General features: G+C 45.6%; 1 protein-coding gene across 5 annotated transcripts in view; it reads right to left on the reverse strand.

Annotated features, from left to right (window-relative positions):
• Window positions 1-19,417, reverse strand: part of TRERF1 (transcriptional regulating factor 1) — a 98,950-nt gene extending 79,533 nt beyond the window's left edge. For 2 of the 5 annotated variants that reach the window (XM_054193713.1, XM_054193714.1), the window contains exon 1: window positions 17,873-18,163. The gene's annotated coding sequence lies outside the window, so the exon portion shown is untranslated. Of the gene's footprint in view, window positions 1-15,268; window positions 15,346-17,872; window positions 18,164-19,396 lie in introns of those variants that run through there. The other 3 variants (XM_054193715.1, XM_054193711.1, XM_054193712.1) reach the window with 2 other exon arrangements.
• Window positions 19,418-21,230: the final 1,813 nt, after the last annotated feature.

Genomic DNA, 21,230 nt, shown 5'->3' on the forward strand with positions numbered 1-21,230 from the left:
ACAGGTGGATCATCTTGCCAATCAGACTTGGAGCCTTTATAGCATTAAGAGCATAAACTTTTAACGATTACAGCTTTGGTTAGTCTTCATACCTGGCAGAGTTTGCATCTACTACTTCCAGTGCATTTAGTCTTGAGTTTGAAATCAAGGCACACCAATTAAATTATTAAAGTCTTCAACATTCACGACTGCCCTCCCTTTCCTCAAATCACAAACAAACAAAAAAAGCCCCAGCCCTTCTCCAACACCTCTTCCCAGAAGTATGCTTTCTAGGTTTTCACATACAAGAGAGGCTGGAACTGATCTGCCCAACTTTGGTGACTGCATTTTCAAAATAAAAGCCAGGAAATTAGTCATGGTAGAGCAGCATCTCTAGGGGCCAGTTTGGGTGGCCACCAGCAAAATGTGCGAGAGAGGAAGATTGGTATCTACCACTTCCTCCCTTCCACCAAAAAAAAAAAGAGAAAAAATAATTAGAAGAGGCATGAGAGTCCTCCTTCACTCACTGCAGGCACAGAAGAGGGCCAACACTGGCATTCACGCACAACCCAGAGATGGGGCAAGAGCATAGATTTGGTGGGGAAATTCCTCAAAGCCAAAGAACACACGGTTTCACCAGTTTGGTTAAATGGCGATTTTGGAACTGTCTCGGAGAGCAGCTGTTACCAAAATAAGACCACAAACCTGTAATGGATCGGACCTCCAGAAGGACAGTCCTTTCCAGTCACCAGCAGGTACATAGTACTTATTTAGCTCAGGAAGGTCATCAGAACATCCACACCCATAAAAAAAACACAGAACAGCCTAAAACATACCACCTCCTCCCTACAACAAACCCAAAAAAGGTTCCTTTTTTCCCCCCTTGCTCCCATATACAGGAAGGGGGACACCACCATGCCCCAAATCATCGTAATAGGAAAAAACTCGCTAGGTAGAACAGGCGATTTCTTTAGGAGCTGGTCCACGTCTCAGCCCCAGCAAAAAGACTATACAGTGAAACTGAAGTGTCTGACCAGTCTCGCCCTGCAGGCAGCTGGCAAAAGGCAGCGTTCTTCCCGAAGAAATTTTAGAAGCTGAAGTTATCAGCAACTAACCCTTCGACAAACCCGAGCAGTCTTATTTTGGGGATGACCCAGAGCTAAATCAGAGCTGTTCAGCTCTAATCCAGATTTTCACCCGTTACACAAAGTACGTGCCGGCCGTTCACAGTGCCAACTCGGCACACCTCACAAGTCTGCTGTCCTCAAGGACAGCACCAAAACCGGTCAATGCTCAACAGCAACAAAAAATTTTACTGCTACCTGCAAGAGGTCACCATTGCAGGCAAGCAGACAAGCGTCAAGTTCTCCTCCAGAGGATACTTTGCTTGTCCTAGCACCCTGCCAGACCCGTCCAGCTTTCCAACACGACCATACCTTACAGATGGTTGGGGTTTGGGCCTCAGAGGCCCCACATCCTCCACCATGTGTCCCACCAACAAGAGCGGAGACACTACCAACACAGGCATGGAAGGAAAAGGAGCGAGAGCAACCCAGGATCTAGCCCTGCTTGCTGAAAGATGAGGAGCTGAGCAAAGGAGTGGCCCTTACTGAGAGAGGACCCACTCCTAGCACACCCCCAGAGCAGCAGCACACCACACGTTCCCATATGTAGGGCCCAGCAGTCATATCCTAGCGAAATGTTTAATAAAACCCCACTTTTCCCCACACTTCCACATCATTAACGTAGGATGACAAAGGAACAAAAAAGACCCCCTAGGAGACAGAGGGAAAACCGTTCAGAAAGGCTTTGACCAAGAAGATGCCTACCTCTGAAAGGAGGAGGAAAAATGGAAACCAGCAGACTGAATCACGGGGCATTAAAAGCTTGGCAGACGGCTGCTCTGCCAACGGAGACGTAGGGATTAACTTCCACAACAGCCCTGAGGGCTGCAGGATGGCTAAATGAGAGCAGACCCTCATTTTCCTTCAAAGGCATCACAATTCCTAAATTATCTTGGGTGACCTTCACACCACTGATCTAACAAATGCATTCCAAAGACCTCAGCCTCATGCTCTAGTCTGCATTACTTTCTTCCATTTGCCTCTTCCCACAACTTCCATCCACCTTCCCTCCTTAGCTCGTGGCTTTTTACATAGGTCTGGGCACAGCACCAAGAGCTGAGAGAGGCAATTTGCTCCTTCCCAAGCCCCAGTGAGCCGAGGAGGAAGGAGAGGCCCACAGCTGAAGAGCCCAGCAGAGATACCAACCTCAGCTGGCAACAATCACAATTTGGCCAAACCCAATTAACCCACCTGCAACCCCAGTTTCTGGTAGACTGGTGACTCCAGACTATACAGGCTTCACAGGAAACTCCATCTTCCTGATCGATGCTCTTTTCATCCTCTCTAACATCACTTGCTTATCATTTCTGCCCAGAGCTCTGTAACACAACTAAGTCTCTGCTTTCCAAGCACTAGTATGAATTTTCCACAGATTTTTAACCTCAGAGTAATTACGCAGACTAGATCCGTTTCTCTGAAACTTCACGTGTTAATTAACAGTGAAAGGTCCATGTCAATAGCTTCGCTTTTTTTAGTCTTTCTGGGATCATTACTTTACTCTAACTTCATACAGCCAGGAGAGGGGAAAATGTACACAAGCGATGACAGCAAGAAGGTAGAACCAGGCTATGAATTAGTGAGAAAAGGAAAAACTGAAGGATGAATAACGTGGGAATGATGGATTGGGTTATTCAGTCGCATGCAGGGATACGACCGTGGGACAGGGCACGCATTTATACCACACACAAATGTTTGGCGACTTGGAGTTTCTCTTTTGCCTTCTGTCATGTTCATTTGTGTAGCCTGCTCCCATTGCCTTCTACCAAGAGCCATGCTCTCCCTCCAATGGCCTGCGCTGTCTCCTGGACATGGAAAAGCCTGCTTTGGGGTGAGCTCCACCCAGTTTCCTCATTTTTCAAGTTATACATGTTTCCATCAGAGACCCTAAACCAAACCCCACAACACACAGACCGTTTCTTGCCCAAATAAGAGTTCACCATTTTTTTCTGGATGTTTTTGGAAGTAAATAAAGCGTATTTCCATTAGAAACAATTCTCCTCATCCCAGGATAAAAGATGATACAACACAAAACCACGTAATGCCATTTGTATTTAAAACTCAACAGTTTCAAGATCAGTCGTCTTCAGCTATTAAAACAGATCAGAAAGATACTGGGGGGAGGTGAAAGTTACGCTTCAGATACACTGCTTCTGGTATTTGAAAGGCTTAATATAGATACTATCCCATAAACTCTTCAGCATCTCATTTATGAGCAGAGGGACACATTTATTTCTTTGGATGGGAGTATTTCTTTGGAGTAGATGACCATCGCATCACTGGTGAAAACTGCTATGGCAGAAAATAACCTACAGCCATCCGAATTTATAAGTTCCTCTAATGAAGTAGCATGTGCCAAGCCAGGCAATCCTGATGAATTACATTAGAAGCCTATAGACTTCTCAGAAATAATTAATTTGCTCAGAGGTGCATCTGCACAAAGGCATACATACACTCACGCTTCTGAAGGAAAATAAATTCTGACTTCTTACATCCACGTATTTTCACTTGAGCATAAACCTGTAAAATTATTAACTATAATAAAGCTCTAAAATGGATGCTAAAATGGTGTTTGAGGGCAGCATCAGACATTCCAAAAACATATATAAGCTGAATTCTATTGCACTATATAAAGGCAAGTTTCAACTAGAAAGCTTTACTGTGATTTGTGGTACTTTAAAAGCACTCTTGTAACAATTTTAATAGTTTAAAATATTGGAGCTTAGTCCCAAAGAGATGTAGCTAGTGCTAAACTGCCATTTTAATGGAATTTTTGCACCCTCTCTCCATGCTCTACTTTATAAATAAACCTCTAGACTTTTTATTGATTTTTTTTAACATGATAGATTGAGCCTCTCTGGCAGAGAGGGCCAAAGAACAGCACATGAAAAATTACAGGTTCACAATTTGTGAAAGGGACAACAATAACAAAACCCCCAAGGGAACACAATTGCAATATAATGCATATATGCTTGTGTTCATCGCTTTTCAGATCTGTGCGTGTGTGTAAATACATATCTAAAGACCTCTTCATTAAACTTACTGTCAGAAACAATTAAAAGAATATCATATACAGTCATATCATGTGTAGTACATCTTTTTCAGTTACAACGCATAAACCTGGCTTCAGTATCTGACTTGAGTAGTGCTTGCTCTGAAGCGGTATGGGACATGCTATCAAAATAATCTCAAAAAGTTTTCCAGTAGTTCAAGGCCTAGGTTCTGGAGGTGAAGAAGTAAAACCGTTCAAGAAAGTTTTTATGGTAAATACAGCTACAGCTAGCGTAAGTTAATGCAGTTAGCCAGTCTTACAGGGTGCTGCGCCAGGCAGCTCATTAGGATACTGTCCCACTGACCCAAATTCTGTAACCAGCTCTGCCCGTGTGAACATCACCAAATGCATTTGTGGTCAAGCTGTGAGATCACTACTCCTCCTGCAACCCAGCTCAGAAAAATACTACAGTGGCAGAATAAAAACTTACTACCCACGTGCATGGATGCAAGTGTAAGGGATTCATAACCCGCCCACACGAAAAAGACACTCTTAGTTTTCTGACACAGAGCAGGACCTACTTTGGTCGTGCGATCCAATTTTCAATTACCAACGTTTTGCAAGGGATAAGCAGAACGGCCAATACCACAGGTTACTTGCTTACAGGGAAGAACATGAAGCACGGCCAAAAAGGAAAAGGAAACACAACAGAATGCCGGCAGCAAAACCTAAACATAATAGTACAATCATAGATATTTAGGAGTATTTTCTCTTTATCCCATTTAGTTCATCTCTCCTTACTGCAATGTATTGTTTTTTAAATCTGGATCTGTTCACTATATATGACTAGATTAGAAAGATTCCTTGAACACATGACTGTGCAATACCGTCTGAATTCTTTGCAGGATCTTGCAAACTCCCATGCGTTTAATTTTAGAAACAAGGACAAAAAAAAAATTCAAAAACCCAACAACAACGTCTGCCATTTCCATATGTGCTCTATATTTTACTCGTTCTTTACCAGAAATGAAAAAAACCCAACAAACCCCACACAACAAGAACATTAGGGGCATTATGTCTTCCCTGACACTTTGATATGCAAGATACTTCTGAATTGTTGGTCTCTTAGAAGTCTGCTACACCCAGCTATAAGTTCCCCAACTGATATGCAGAAGGAATGGCAATTCAGAAACCTATTTGTGGGGACGTGAAGATGAGGTGACAGCAGTATCAGGGATACTGGGGGATTCTGCCTATACAATGCCCCAAAATGATTTCCAGTAGACACAGTTGCACCAGAGCGACTACAGCTCTCCCCACATCTTCCTCTCAGCGTTTGTTCTTCAGACGATGGAAGAAGATGCAAGATCAGCATTACTGTCACAATAGTAACCAATGGGGACCTCATACACATGCATGCAATGGCGACCAGTAATACACCCAAAACAGCTCAGGATGCTCAACAAACATACAGGGAAAGGTGGGGCCAAAGAGTGTGAGAAACCAGAGATTTCATGTCACATCACCCACCAGCCCACATCACGTAAGTCACCAAGCAGTGGTGCAACACATGTCCAACACAGTTCCTGTGGGCTGGTGCACACACATCAGAAGGGACAGTGCTCTTTCCATGGTTCAGCCAAAACAGATATACAGACCCAAACCCAGACCTCCTGATTCCTTCTCGAAGGTCACACCTCTGCAGTTGAACTGTGGAGCTGAAGGACCAGCACTGCTACCAACCGTGCTGTTGCTCTGCGAGGAACACGACCTTCAGAGGCCAACGGTTTCAACCTGGCCTTTTTGGTGGCACAAAACTCACACAATTCTTTATCCCCGTTAAGAGTCTGATCTTTAAATACCACTCCGGCTCAGCTCGCAGGCACCTGCTACTGACAATTATCAGAGAACATATGTAAGAAAAAAGAATAGCATATGGCTGTACAAATAACTACAGCAATGAAGTGCTCCTTGCAAGCTCTGAAAAGGACAAGTAATTTCACCAGCGTGTTCCAAGGGGCCACCTCCATGGTGTGCGCTCAAACACAGGCACATGGGTAACACCAACACATGCCCTCCCAAGGCATCCCTCAGCACCTCCCCCTCCATCCCCTTCTCCTCCACTGCTACAGAAGAAGAGCTGAGCCGGAAGAGACATTTTAAAAATTAAAAAAAAAAAAAAAAAAAAAACAAAAAAAAACCCACAATGTGTGAATGGACATCCATAGCTTTCACACACCAAAAGCCCCATCCAAAGCTGTTCCTGCGAGCCTTCCCATGGAAGGCTCCCAGAGGCCTCCTCGCCTTCCTCCCAGGGCAGAGCTTGGCCAGCGAGAGGCAGGAGGAGAAGGGAAATCTCTCCACATCCATTGCAGCGACAGGTGGCTTTGTTTCGCTGTATTTTATGTTTTTCATAAAGTAACTGGGATCAGTCCCTTCCCCACAGCCTCACACCTCCCAAAAGAATAAATAAAAACATTTGGCATATAGGACATTATGGCTGGAAATTTAGCAAGAGGAGAGTCAGGACAATTGTTATCCTTTTGCTTTGCCTCTGTGCGCATCTGGTACCGCCACCACCACAGTACCCAGTCTGCTACATTCAAACGCATAAATTCAACATCACGTTTCCCCCTTTTCTCTTCTTAATGTATTTATTTCTCCTCTGGGAAGTGACTTACTTTAAAAATTGCTTTATGATTAAAAAAAAAGGCAGCAATCAACTTTTCAAAATGTCAGCTTTAATTTGATTTCTGCTTCCCTCCTCCCAGCTCCTCGGGCGCTCACAGAAGCCCCCCATGCCTCCGTTTCACACCTTGCCACAGCTGCAGCCCTGTGGAGGGCAGCTCCAAAACCTTGGTGTTTCTGGTGGAGACAAGGCACTCCCCAAAGCCCTCGCCACGGAGCTCGGCTTTGCACATGGGACATGCAGGCACAACCTAAGGGCTCTGGTTCACAAACCTACCCCATCTCACGAGGGTTTAACCTGCAAGGCTGAGGGGACATAACCGTGCGACGATGCCCCGCAGCAAACTCCAGACCCGGTCACCGGACCTGCCAAAAGGCAAGGTGCCATCCCTTGCTTGGTTATGCTCCGTCAGCCATCCCGGGAACGTCGTGACGTTAGGGGGGGTCACCCGGTCCGGTTGCATGCACAGCAACGAAATGAGTTACCTTCCCGTCGATTTCAAAAGGCTTTAGGTCAGGTCTTTATTTCCCTTCGCCATACAAAATTCAGAGCGTTTACGACGATGTTATCAGCGTGGCACAGCCAGTAAAGGAAGACTCTCAGCATAGACCTAATACTCCGTTAACAACCCAATGAACGGGGAGGAGAAAAACCTCTGAATTTAGCATGGCTGGCATAAGCTGTGATGTCATTTCCACACAAAGGCTAGTGAGAAAAAAAAAAAAAAATAAAAAAAAAAAATCTTTTTTTCACATCCAAGATACAGAGATATGTAAATTGCTTGGCCTCCATTTCAAACAAACAGTGTGAGATAACCCAAAAAAAACTTAATAACGCTTTCAGCCTCCAATCCGGCGCTTCAGAGGGCTCGAAGCCTTCGACAGGCTGAGATGGCTGGGAGAGCAGCAAGCCAAACCACTTGTACAGGCACGCAACCCCCGCGCCGTCCCACCCGGCGGTGCCAGCAGAGTCTGGTTCTCACTCTTCAGCAAGACGTTTTTTGGTTTGGGTTTTTTTTTTTATTATTATTTTATTTTGGAGGAAGTAATTTTAAACAAACTATCAAAAAAAAAAATAATCTTGTTGTAAAGGATTTTTGGTACGATTATGGCTGAAATTAACAATTCTCTAAAGACAGATTGAAGAAGCCAAGCAAAACAGGTGGAGATCAGAGAGAAAGAGCATCTAAGAATAATAAAAGATGCCCAGCTAAATCAACAAAAAAATAAACTGAGAAGAAACCACCAAAAGAAAAGTATGAACTATAAAAAAAATAAACTTACTGAATTTGGGTAACTCAGAAAAGGCCGCAGAATAATTTTACCATTTTTAAAAAATATTAACCTTTTTTATATATATAAAAGCCCCACTTTTTCCCCAAAAAAGTAACACCTTAACACAAACCTTGCCTTAAGTGCTATGCATACCTATTATGCCAGTAAATAATTTTAGAAGTTGAGAACATTTATGAGAAAATTCAACCTGGAGGGTAATTTTCCTGAAGTTTCTGCTTGGCAAATGAAAATAGTGTTTTCAACAGATGAATATCCTTCCCTGTAATTGTTATTCTGTTACCATCATGTAAATTGGTGTTTTACACAAATGCAGCTTGAAACCTACCTAATGAAAAAAAAAACCACCCACAACCCCAAAATCAAACCAACCTGCACAGGACAAGGCAGAACAGCACTAGTAACATGTAAGCACAGGTTCCTAAATAATAATAATAAAAAAAAGCTGTTGCATAATTTATTCACTTTCCTACTAGTTTCACAGATTAAGATAGCAGCACCATGAGATAACTAAAAAGATTTCTTTCGCCTTCAGCTCAGTAATTTACAAGTGCTCAGGTTTCACTGGGTTTGGTTGTTGTTCAATGGGACAATACTGTGGAAATAACGTTTACCTGCATTCCCAGTCTACAAAAGCTCGCTCACTGCAGCTCAGTAACAGGCACATGCCCACCGAGCGCCATAGAGAAAGATTTACAGTAAGTGGTGACTAATCTTTACAGCGTATACTGTATGTGTATCACTGAGTCAGCTTGAAAGTTCGTTCATTCACTCCAACACCGCTTCTTCCATTCTCCTCCTCTCTGAGCTGCGGGCAGATCTGAAATCTGCCTTCCCTTCATTCAAGGAGAGCTTCTTATTGCCTTAATAGGCAATAGGTGCAGGTACCAAAAAAAAAAAACAACTTACTGCTGTTGTACAGGATTGACCTAAAAAATACTGACTTGCCTACCCAGAAGCATAAAAACAAACAAACAGACCCCAAAAAAAAAAAAAAAGGTGTCGTATTTTCTTTCAGCAAGAAACTTGTGTGTAGGCAAGGAAAGAGCCCTGCAGGAAGGGACACTCTAGGGGGGTATAAATTAACCCCGCCACTGGAAAAACTTCCCAGTTCCAACATTTGGCAATCTGAATCATACAAAGCCTGCATGAAACACCCAGTTTAAGTGATCTGGTTTACTGGTAACAAAAGCAGCAGCACAGCACAACACAGGCACACGCTACAGACAGCTGGAATAGCCACATATGACTTTGCATTTGCTGAAGCCTAAAATAAGATGCCCCGGTCTTTTGTTCTCTTTTTTCGTTTCTTGCAATTTACATAATTAGCAGGACGGATTTTCCCGAAATAACCTGAAAGTAAAAGTTCTACCTGAAAAAAAAAAAAAAAAAAAAGGCAAAAAAGCTGTTTATGCTAAGGACAGAGTGGGGCTTAAACGTATGGATTTTCTGCACGTAATTGAAGCCTATCATCCCCTTTGTAATTAAGATTCTTCAACAAGAAGAATACAATTATTACCGAGTAAAATAATTACAGCAAAGAGCTGCGTTCATGCACAGACCCAAGCTTGCACCTTCTTTCACACAGTCGCACAGGTAGTTCAACTGACTACAGTATGAGCAGGCGTTGCTACAGAGCACTAAAAATTGAAAAAAATTTGGCCCAATACTGAGCACACTTAATCCAACAGAAGCCTTTCCATCAACCAGCTTTACGTAGTCATCTGTGTGCCACTGCCACAATGTCCGTGCTGCAACCTTATTAGTTTTGGACGATCGCCTACTGGCTGAGAGCTAGTCTTTAAAACCAGATGAGGCCATGTTATTTTAATGAACCCCTACTTTAACTAACGATCAAGTAGTTAGCCTAGGGATCCTACGCTGACAGACTTCCAGCACGAAAAATATCGCTCCTTTCATAAATTATCGTAATTCTGTGGTGTTAGTCTGTCATTTATACGTGTGCATTCAACATCCTGATTAAAATTTCTTCTGAAAGTTGGAAATCATTGAAATAGAAGTCTGCTAGGACCTTACTTTATCATCCCTGCTTATGTTAAGCAGTACCTTACTATGCAGACAGCCACATTTGGCTTAACTTACGTTCTTTTCATTAACAAAACAGCACTCAATGTCTTTTTTTCTGCGCACCTCCCTTTTCAGGCATATTATTTCTTTAAATCTAAAGCTGTTTTTAACTTCAAAGACTTAATTTTTTACTACAAGCAAAATGAAAGGTAAAATTCATCCTCTGCAATGCATCTTTGGTTTTCAAGCATATAAATGGCAAAGCCTTTTTTCGTTTTACCTGCAAGGCATATTCTCTTATTCATGATTTTGCATTATAATAGCAGCAACTTTAGAAAAGTATTAAAGTTCATTACGAACCAGCTTTCAAAATTTCATAGTCCTAAAAAAAAAAACACTTCTCCTCACTTCAGAAAAATTTTGCTTCTCATTTTCTACTTTTATCAAACACATGCAGGCAGCAGCAATACTTTTTCATCATGATCCATGCAGCTCAGATACCAATTTACTGATCTCTGACAGCATAAAATGAGCTTATCCGATGAAAAAATATAGAGAATTACTGTTCATCACCACCACTGAGAAGCCTCTTCCAGTCTTGGAAACACACAGCATCCATGGAAAAAAGAGGGAGAAGCTGCCTGCCCGTGCTTCTGCAAACATTTTGGCTTAGAAGAATTACTGCAACCTTAAATGGAGATATGTCCCTACCATAGTCAGAAATATGGGTTTAACGTAGTTATGAATATGAATCTCACTTTTCCAGACATAAATTGCCTGCTAATTTAGAAACCTCCCCCCACTCCCCCGGCTCTGTACCCGATGCTTTGCCATGCAGGCTTACTGAAACACATGGGGATGGTTCGCAGGGCATTCCTGCCGATGGGGACTGAAAAGTAATTACTGCTTCACCGCTTGTGTTCAGAGACAACCCTCTAATGAAGCAGATACCTGGTTCCTACCACCTGCCTTATCTTGGCGTGATCAGGAGGGTGAAAGTCCCCCCTGGACAGGGGCAAGAATGCCATTTCTGACACTCAAATGCCGACAGAAAAGACTGCATCCTACCCCGCTTGGCATGCTACCGCTCGCAGCAGCTGTATTGCCAAAGAAAGTTAGAACTTCAAACAGCTTTACTCAATCCTTTTATATAAAGTATCCTGGTTCAGCATCTCACCACTAAAGCATGTCAATCTCTGAGATGGTTTTCTGCCCTATTTTTGCCAGGAACTCATTAGGATATCACTGCAAGTACTTGTTTATTATCATTGCTGTGATGCTGAATTCACGTTTTTACACTGATCAATAAAAACTAAATCAACACACTACACACCCAGCCCACACATGAAGAAAATTCATTTAACAAGAAGATCAAAGTTGTCTACCTTCTACTGCTGTAAAATCACAACCAGCCTGTTGGTTTTTGCCAGTTATCTTTGAAGAATGATTGGAAATGAACAAAAATAATCCTGGAAGTGCGTACTGAAATTGCAGATACAAAACAGAGATAGGAGGACACATGCAAATAACCACGTGGGAGACCTTCGCTTGAATTCAAATCGCATGGCAGGCCAAAGATACAGCTGGGGTATCAACGCTCCTGCAAAGCTGCGCCGTTCAACGTAGCTTGCTTCTGCTTGATCAGAATACATAGGGGTTCCTTTGCAACGCTGAACAGAAGCTTTTGAAAAGCAACCAAAAAAAAAAAAACCCCAAAAGTGAGCCAGCGAGTTAGCAAATGAACTGCTTCCACCCGTTTTCCCCCCAATATATATGGGGCACGAAGCGGCAGCAAAACTGCTTGCGCTCAATGCTAAGTGACACGTGACACGAAGTTGCGGTTCAGGTGACTCCAGCCTCTTGCCCTCAAGCAGAGGCAGCTCTGGCCACGGCCACAGAGCCCTCGGGTATTTTAAAGTCCCACTGCCACCTTGGAGCCATTGCCAAGGGGATGCTTTCTGCCCCCAGAGAGTGTTCAACACGCAGCCCCCTCTCCCCGCTGGAAGTGGCACGTAGGCAGCGCAAAGACCACCACCTCTCTGCAAGGTAAGCCCAGCTTTGATGCTCAGGACGAAACAAAAGAGGCAGGCCAAAAAAGAAGCCATTGGAAAGATATTTATGGAACTCTAAGTCAATGTCCTAAATATTTCAGGGCTTTGGCATCCCACATTTTAGAATCATAGAATCGTTAGGGTTGGAAGGGACCTTAAAGATCATGTAGTTCCAATCCCTCTGCCATGGGCAGGGACATCTCCACATTTTGGGGAAAAGAAAGCCCAGTTTAGCTATGTAGGGTCTTCTAAGTACTCATACTTGTGGCAGATGTGAACCATTTAAAGACTGGCCAGCATCCACTTTTTATTTAATTTTATTTAATACACTGCTATTGTTGCTAACAATGCAAATCTCCATGTCATAAAAAGACCAAATAACTAGCAAATTTGCTTATGAAATAACAATGACACTATTTACCAGTCAGGGTTGGGGTTTTGTGTTTGGTTTTGTTTTTTTTTCTGGTACAAACAGGATCTTCCACCAGGACATCTTCCCCACCAGCAGGAAGAGAGGCAGCGCTGCCAGCAGCAGTCCTGCTCCGACACCCAGCACCTACAGGTTCCGGCCAAAGAAGCCCCATTTACCTGCTCCTTCTTCACGCACCGCTACGCTACCCAAAGGAGTAAATCATCTTTGGTCTCTGATCAAAAGGAGTATCAATAGCATCATATCCTATGGCTCCAAACTTTCACAAATTTATAGTGCAGCACTTGCTAATCTGCAGGATTTAAAAATTGTATTCTGAGTTAAAGTACATGGGATCTCTTTGAGGGAAAAAAAAAAAAATACTACAACATATGAATAACATTCTTCGTAACATATTTCCTGCTCACCAATAAATTGTATTCAATTTTTGCATGCAGAGCAGAGCGCTATTTCAACTTATGCAAAGCTCTAAGAGCATTCATTTCACTAGGACGCACTTAGATCATACTCTTGCAAGAGTACCCGTATGCATTTGTGCCACAGGACAGCAGGGTCTACCCTACTGACCAGCCCAAAACTACATGCCAGGATTGTAGTGTGTGTTCTGTTATGAAAATTAAAGAAGTAACTATTTAGGTCAAGTGTAAAATTAAGGAGAAAAAAAAAAAAAAAAGAAAGGAAAAAAGCCTTACTAATATAGCTGTAATTGGCATAATCCTCCGAGTGTAAATAGAGATCCTTCCAGGAAAAGGCATTTCTAGTTCTGATTTGGCATGTGAAACATGACAATACTGGGAAAAACACTTTTCTGCTACTACAACTGGAACTCAGATGGGACTCTTACCCACACAGAAGTGTTGCAAAACCCCTCAGTCCCCTAATATGCACTATTTTACCAGCAGAATTTTTAGTTTAAAGGGGAGAATATATCTAAGGTCATTTCTAAACATACCAACATAAGATATTTGTTTTCTTCTTTTGAATATAAAAACTAGAACACAGACTTCCCTCCTATCCTCCCTCACATCCCCCCCCAAACATACATACACTAAAAATATATAAATAAAGGAAATGAAACTTCCCCATCAATGAAAATGGGGGGGAGTGGAGAACAAAGACAAAAATGGGTCTGTACAGCATCTTTTATGGCCAACTAAGAGTCAAATGACTTTTTTTTTTTTTAAAGGCAGAGAACGTCAGCCATTATCAAATTTTAAACTTAATAGCCACTTGCTTCACAGGGTTGGGTACTTTTTTTTCTCCACAGTCCCACGCTGAAGTTTGATTTGGATTTGATATTCACTTAAAGAGAAAGTACCCGATATAAATTCTGCAGCTCAAATGGACCTTGTCCTTTAAGAGCCCTGGTAAACCTCATTCTAGCCAGTGTGAACAAAAACCTCTCACCGTCAGGGATCTTTTAAAAAAAAGAGCTGCTGATAATTAAACATTTAACTTACACCTGTTTTGCTGGGGCAACCCTTCCCCAATCCATATTTTTGCAGTCTTTACACTCCAGGGTTAGCTGGAGGTTTTAGTACCTCATTCTATGCTTTTCCTTATTACTGAGCATGAGATTTTTGACAAATGAAAAAAAAAAAAAAAAAAAAACGAAAAAAGGACCATCTACAACAATCTTGCTTGCTTTGCTATAGAGGCAATGAAGTCTAAACATGAAGAGGAAAAAAAAAAAAGAAAAAAAGAGAGACAAAGCAAAACAAAACCTTGCAGCACTGCACTTCAAGGACATACCACAATGCAGGCTCTATCAAAAGTCTTACCATGAGCAGCTGATGAGGGGAGGGAGGGGAAAGACAGCAACCATTTTCTTGCTGAACTAAAAAGACAGGAGAAAATTTGTGATAAGGCCCTGGATGGCCGCTTTAGAAAGGTCGAATTGGTAGGGTAGGGGAACTCAAGCACTTGTGGTCGCTGGAAAGAGACCTACACCAGCCCCGCTGACCGGCGGGTGGGAAGCTGAATATCAGCGATTCACCTGAAATTCTAACAAAGTTTGAACTGTAAATCAGATAAAGACAAACCAAAAAGAAAATTTAAAAAAAAAAAAAATCAACTACCTTTTGACTCTGCATCATATCAGTATTTTGGGTCTTTCCAGAGCAAATCATCAGTCAACTACGAAAACTTAGGTGGGCTGTTTGTGAGAGAAGCATTGCTCTTTGTTACAGAGTAAGCCGAAACCACAAGACTCATTTCACTCAGAACCTCAAAATATACCCAACGCTACACAACTCCTCCAAAACCCTGTAACATCCCCACTCTAATATGGAGAGTTTAAACTTTTTAAAAAATTACTATTATAAGGTAATAGGGCATACATTAAAAGCATGCCCTGGGTTCCCCAAATGATTATCTTCTCAAGAAGAAAGTAACGTAAATGATGTATGTGCCTTCCAGTTTCTGCGGCGGCAGGTTGTAACCCGAGCACATTTTCCAGTTTTTCCCCCCACACCAATTAATGTCTTTTTTCTTTCTGGTGCTGTTTCGAGCAGGGCCAGGTAAGCCCACACACACACCCCCCCCACCACCACCACCCAGCGACACGACCAAGCCAGAAAGAGAGAAAATAAACCGCTGTCAAAAATACTCTTCCTTCTGCCCACAGAAACCAATATCCAACAAGAACCAGAGTCGACACAACTCACCGCCCGCCCGCGTTACCTACTTTGTCCCCCCGGCCGGGCTGGACCGCGCGCTACCTAGAGACATGCGTGCAACGGCAGCAGCAAGGAGATGATGGTGCAAGAGCCCCTTCTCGGCGTCTCCAGATCGAAGAGGACACTCTCCCCCTGCCAAACTCTACAAGATAACTGGGCGCATAAACGCACGCTGCTCAACAGCAAATTCAATGGATCTCTCAAATCTGTTTGGTTTCAACCAAAGAGTTAAAGGACAAACCAAAACTGATAAAACTGTTGCTACCTTCCTTTGAACCACACTCAGACCTACCCTTTGAAGGAAGAGCCGCCTTTCTTAAAATATATTTGAGTGTGCTATTTTTGTCTTTATCTTAGAAGGCCTGATTTCCCCTCACAGCCATGCAATTGATTATAATAATAGGTTTCTCAGAGCTGGACAAGTTAAGAAGAGGCTTTGTAACTTCATATGTAGCAAAATGTATGGAATTTGCTGCCTTCGTGGTTTGTTTTTTGGGTTTTGTTTGGTTTTTTTTTTTAGTTTCAAATGCAGCCCCCTTGCTCCTCGCCCTGCAAATACTCACAGGCATAGGAATTCGACTTTTCCAAGCCGCGTCATGGAATTTGGTGCAACCACTCGTGCCGCTCACCTTACCTAAATAATCAAGCGTGTGGCAGCCACAATAGGCAGAATTCACACATGTGCTTAGAGGATGCTTCTACCTACATCTTACAGGTGGAAAAGAGGCAAAAGGATCTGTTAATTTTAGGGACAGGACAAAAAAAAACATAATTCTGATCATAATTTTTCATTGGAAGCCATGCAGCCCCCCCAAAAAAAACGCAAGGGGAAGAAAAAAATCGTTTCCATATCAACAATTATTTCGTATCTATTAAACACTGCTTGCCTTTTTTTAAAAAGAATAACAAAACAAAACGTATTTCTAAGGAAGCTGAAATGAAACTTCCTTATCTTGCAAATTATTATGACACATCATAAGGAGACACAACCTTCCAGCACCAGAATCTCACAATGACGTTACAGATCCCAGGGCCCTCCTTTAATTTCCTAGTGTCCCGTTACAGAATTGGGAAAGGGAAAGAAAAGCCTTCTCAAACACTTTGACAAGTAAGTTTTTAAGCGACATACTCCCCACTTGATGAGAATAAATAAAAAAAGTAAAATAAGGTGAAAATATTCACAGCAAAATATTATCTTACTGCTTTAGGAGACCTACAGCACATTACAAAACCACTCTTCTTACACTTTCCTCATACCCCCTGCCAGGTGCCAAGTTACAAGCTCAATTAGGGAGTTCTGAGCTTAAAATCTAGGAATTCCTTTTTTCGACCTAGACTAGTTGAGTGCTACCCAAAAGCGAAACAAACCTGAAACAAGGACTCGCTTTAAGGTCTCAAATGCACACCGGCGTATTCTCAGAGACATGTGATCGGCAGTAAACACCAAGGTGGAGAAAATTAAATGGATAAGACACGGAGACTTTTTCAGTCTATCCAAATACAGCATGAGTCAACGTTAAGTAGAGAGGTTAGTCACGCTGTGGTTTATTTACACTCACGCTGGCCCATGCGGGAGCGATGCAGGCACTGGAGGCAGCATGCCCACCCAGTGACCCTCTGCCCCGTCCCTCTCCCCCAGGACGGGATGCCAGCAGCAGGACACGCATCCACAGCAGAGTGATTAAGCTCCGAGTGATTATCATTTCAGCGAGAGGCCGGTTCTCCACTCTTCCCTCACGCCACAACTTCCACAATGAAGCATGCTACCTGTATTTGAGCTCTTTTGGCTTTTCAAGATACGCTAGTCTGTATCTTGAAATACCGACGACGCTGCTCAGTTCCTTGTTGGAGTCCCCCCCTGCTTCAGAAACACAAGCTGCTTATCAATGGCTGCGGAACAGATCACAAGAGCATTTATTTGCGCCACAACTTTTGAGTAGGGTACAATTTCAGCTTTTTTTTCCCTGAAGTCTATCAGACTATCGGTTATAGAAGAAAAATGCACACAACACGTTCTCTTCATATGAAAAATCACTTCTCTAAATTCTAAACAAATACATGTGTGTGTTTGAAGCAAAGACGCACAGCTTAACTTCCATGCAGCACACGCAGGCATGGAGCACCGATGAAGCAACACTTTTGTCGTTAAAATATGTGCCTTGGACAAGCCTTAGGAAAAAAGGTAACGTACCAACCAGGGCACATCACGCCCCGTCACTCCAGTGGGTAACAAAGTGAAAAGGGTTATTTCTACATAGACGCGTCTTATTAAGGAAATGGCTCCATTCTGATCCAATTTAACATCCAAGACAGGACCAGGAGGTAGATAAACGATGCTGGCAAACAGCTGCATATACCACACGCAGGAACGGTTCACGCATAAAACCGACATTATAGGGACGGGTCACTTCATGGTGCCACTGCAGCCCGAGCAGGGTCAGGGGACAGGTCCCGGGGGGTTCCACGGGCAGGACAGGTACAGGCAGCAGGTGGCCCCCCCGAGCATCCCTGCTGGCCAGGCCCGAGCTTGCCAGGTAAACTCTCCCCTCTTCCCACACTTACAGCAAAATTATAGCTGTCAAAAGACATAAAACTTCACCCCCAGTGATTACCTGCTTAAAACATTAATCATGCAGTTAAGCACTTTGCGGCGTTTTCCATAAAATAGTTTAGTTATGGGTCATCATATTTATTTTGCTGCTGCCGTGTTAGTCTGAAAAAAATCTCTGAGCTTCACCAGTAACCACCCGAGCCACGACCAGTGCTGATGCGCCGGGACAGCACGCACGGGTCAGATTTTACCGGGGGAAGGCATCAACCCCGCTAAGTTTCCATCTCGAAGAGTCAATCCCGCCTCGTTTGACTGGCGGACGTGAAAACCCGCTGTGTAAAGCCCTCAGAAGGATGAGTAGGCAATATCCATTTATTAACTGGTTAACTGCCAATTAATTTTACTTGCAAATCACCTCTCTGGTATTTAAACATCTGGCTAAGAGTTGCTGGTCGTTACACACACACACCACCACCACCACCCCCCGACCTCCCCAAAATATCTTGACGGGCCGGAAAAACGAAGTGCCTCTGCGCCCCCGGCAGCGCCCAGCACGGGAAAGAAAAAGGGGGGGAAAAAAAAAAAAAAAAAAAAAATCCACATTTCTCCAAAATAACTTCGCACCCAGCGGTGCCGCCCGGCGGCGGGGGAGGGCGCCCAGCCCCGCACCGCCTCGCCACTAACACCGACCGGCACCCAGACGCTGCCCACCGGTGGTGGTCGGTGGGAGTCACGCGTGGACCGGCCACCCGTGTCCGGCGCCGTGCCGGGCACCCGCCGCTCGCACAACTTCCGCGGCCGGCCCAGACGAGCCGCCCTTCCCCGGCACGGCACGACGCAGCGCAGCGCCCGGGACGCGGCAGCGGCGCCTCGGCGGGGCGCCCCGGCACCGGCCCGCCGCGCCCCCCCCCCCCCCGCCGGCCGCCCGGCCCGGGCAGGTACGGGGCAGCGCCCCGCTCCCGCCGGCGGGGAGCGGCGATGGGTGAGGAGGAGGAGGCAGCGGCAGCGGGCAGGGCCTCGCCTACTCGGCGCTGCGGACCGAAAGTGAACTGCAAACTTTTTTCTTTTTTTTTTTTTCCTCCCCCCCTCCTTTTTTTTTTTTTCTCTTTTTTTTTTTTTTTTTTTCCTCCCCTCTCCTCCTTCCAGCGCTGCCCCCCGCTCCTGCAAAACCGAAACTTGCGAAGCCTTCGCCTACCTGGCGTGGAGTCTGCAACAAGTGCAAGGCGCGGAGGGGGGGGGGGGAAGGGGGGAGGGGGGCGCCGGGCGCGGCTGATGTCGGTGTCGGCGAGGAGGGCGCGATCGCGATATTAATTAATTACAGCGCTGCCCGGGCTGGGCTCTACTTCACTTACAGTACGGCGCTCATCCTGTAAACAAATATCGCTCCGCCAGGAAACATACTCCCCCCCCCCCCCAACACTTCACCCCCCCCCGGTCCGGCCCCGCCGCCGGGCACCCACCCCGCCGCCGGCACATGGAGCGGGGCGGGGGCCCGCCGCGCCGCGCCGCGCGCGCACACGCACACACACACACCCCCCCCCCCCCGGCTCCACGCCGGGGGGAGGCTCCGGGCATCGGCACTTACCTCCGGCACGGCCTCCCCCCCCTCCCGCCGCGCTGCCGTGATGCAAAAAAAAAAAAAAAAAAAAAAAAAAAAAGAAAAAAAATTCCCGGTGTCAGCAAATCGCTGTCAAATTTTTTTTCTTGCAGAAGAGAGAGGGAACCGGAGCCGGGGGGGAGGTGAGGGGGGGGAAGCAGAAGCAGAAGGGGGAGGAGGCTGCGGGAGGCGGCGGGATCCCTCCGCCGCGATGGGTCTGGCCCTGGGTAGCGAAGCAGGAAGTAAGGTGTCGGCGGCGCCGCGGCCGCGGCCGCCCGGCCCCGCGGCGGGGCGAGGGGCGCCCGCCGCCCCCCCGGGGAGGGGAAGCCCGCCGCCGCCGGCCGTACGCCGCCCGCTCCGCCGCCGCGCCGCGGGTCTCGCCGGCAGCCCCTCCTCTCAGGGCGGCGAGCGCAGCGCAGGTGTCGGGGCCACCGGCGGCGACCTGTCAGCGGCTCCCGGCCGGGTCGGCGGGAGGCGGGCGAGGGGATGCCGCGGGCTCCCGCCGCCGCCGCCGCCGCTGCATGCCGCAGGGCGCTGGGGCCGGGGCCGGCTCCCGCTCCCGCCCGGGCGGCGGCGGCGGCGCCGGGGGGCGGGGGGGGGTGGGGGGGGTGACAGCGGCGCCGCGGGATCCCGCCTGAGGGGGGAGGAGGAGGAGGAGGAAGAGGAGGAGGGGGGGGGTTCCCTCATGGCGCCGTGGGGGTGTCGTGAGGGACCAGTGGAGATCGGGGCTGGGGGAGGCCCGGCCGGCAGCCCCCGCCGCCCCCAGCCCCGGGTCCCGGGGCTGGGGGCGGCGGGGGCTGCCGGCCGGGCCTCCCCCAGCCCCGGGGGTGTCGGTGGGGGAAAGATCGGTGGGGTAAAAGGCGGTCTTTCACCGAGCGGGGGGGGTGGGGGGGCTGTCTCGGGCTCCAGGGTGGCTCCTTGCGCTTGGGGTTAATTTGGAAGTTAATTCTCTCGATACCAGAGCGCCTTGTAGGAACTTGCTCCTGTGGTCACTGATCTTTGCCACTGGTTGTCTAAAATGATCTTTTTTTATATGTATATATATATTTTTTCTTTTTAATTCTACAGAAATGTTTCGGCGAAAATACCTCCAGCCTCCCATGAGCTCGGAACTGGCATTAGATTGCAGCAAAATGTTGCCTTGCAGGGAAGGATTTTGCATCTTGGGGAGAGATAGGTGATTTTTTTACAGCTTGTGCAGTGCTCCGTTTAAAGCTCGTGGACAATGACAGCCAAGTTACTGTAAGAAACCGTTACTGGGAAGAGAGAAACTGGAAGGGGGGTTGTTATAGGGCCTACTTCTGCCTTCAGAAGGGGGAAAAAAACCCCAAAATACAACAGACAAAACTCTCAAGGGTTATAACTGGAACAGAAAAAGGTCTTTGGTGTTAGCGTTTGTGATTCAGCCTTACATTATAATGGTTACCAGCAGCCTCATTTTCTTTTTATGGTCATCCTGGCTTCCTGGTTGCATGACACTTCCATTGGGCCACCGTTTTTAATAATTTAACCTTTTATGAGATTGTTTTGATTTACAGTGTAGATTAGAGCAAGAGTGAAAAAGTATGATATCACCCATTGGCTATTAAACTCCTTTGTACTGTACGCAAAGGCCTCAGTTGTTTAAAATGTTGAGAGAAAGGTTCTTTTTTTTTTTTCCCAGCCAGCTAGTCATTTTCTAATTTTATTTTTACTTAAGTGAAAAATACCATTCAGATATTGTAACTTCTCCGTGCTGAGCTACGCAAAATCTATGCTGAGTTTTGGATTCAATGGCTGGCTTGTTTGCTTGCTGGAGTCCTAAGTCATATAAACTATGTTG

This window comes from Rissa tridactyla, chromosome 3 (assembly GCF_028500815.1).
Source record: "Rissa tridactyla isolate bRisTri1 chromosome 3, bRisTri1.patW.cur.20221130, whole genome shotgun sequence".
NCBI classification, from domain to species: Eukaryota; Metazoa; Chordata; class Aves; order Charadriiformes; family Laridae; genus Rissa; species Rissa tridactyla.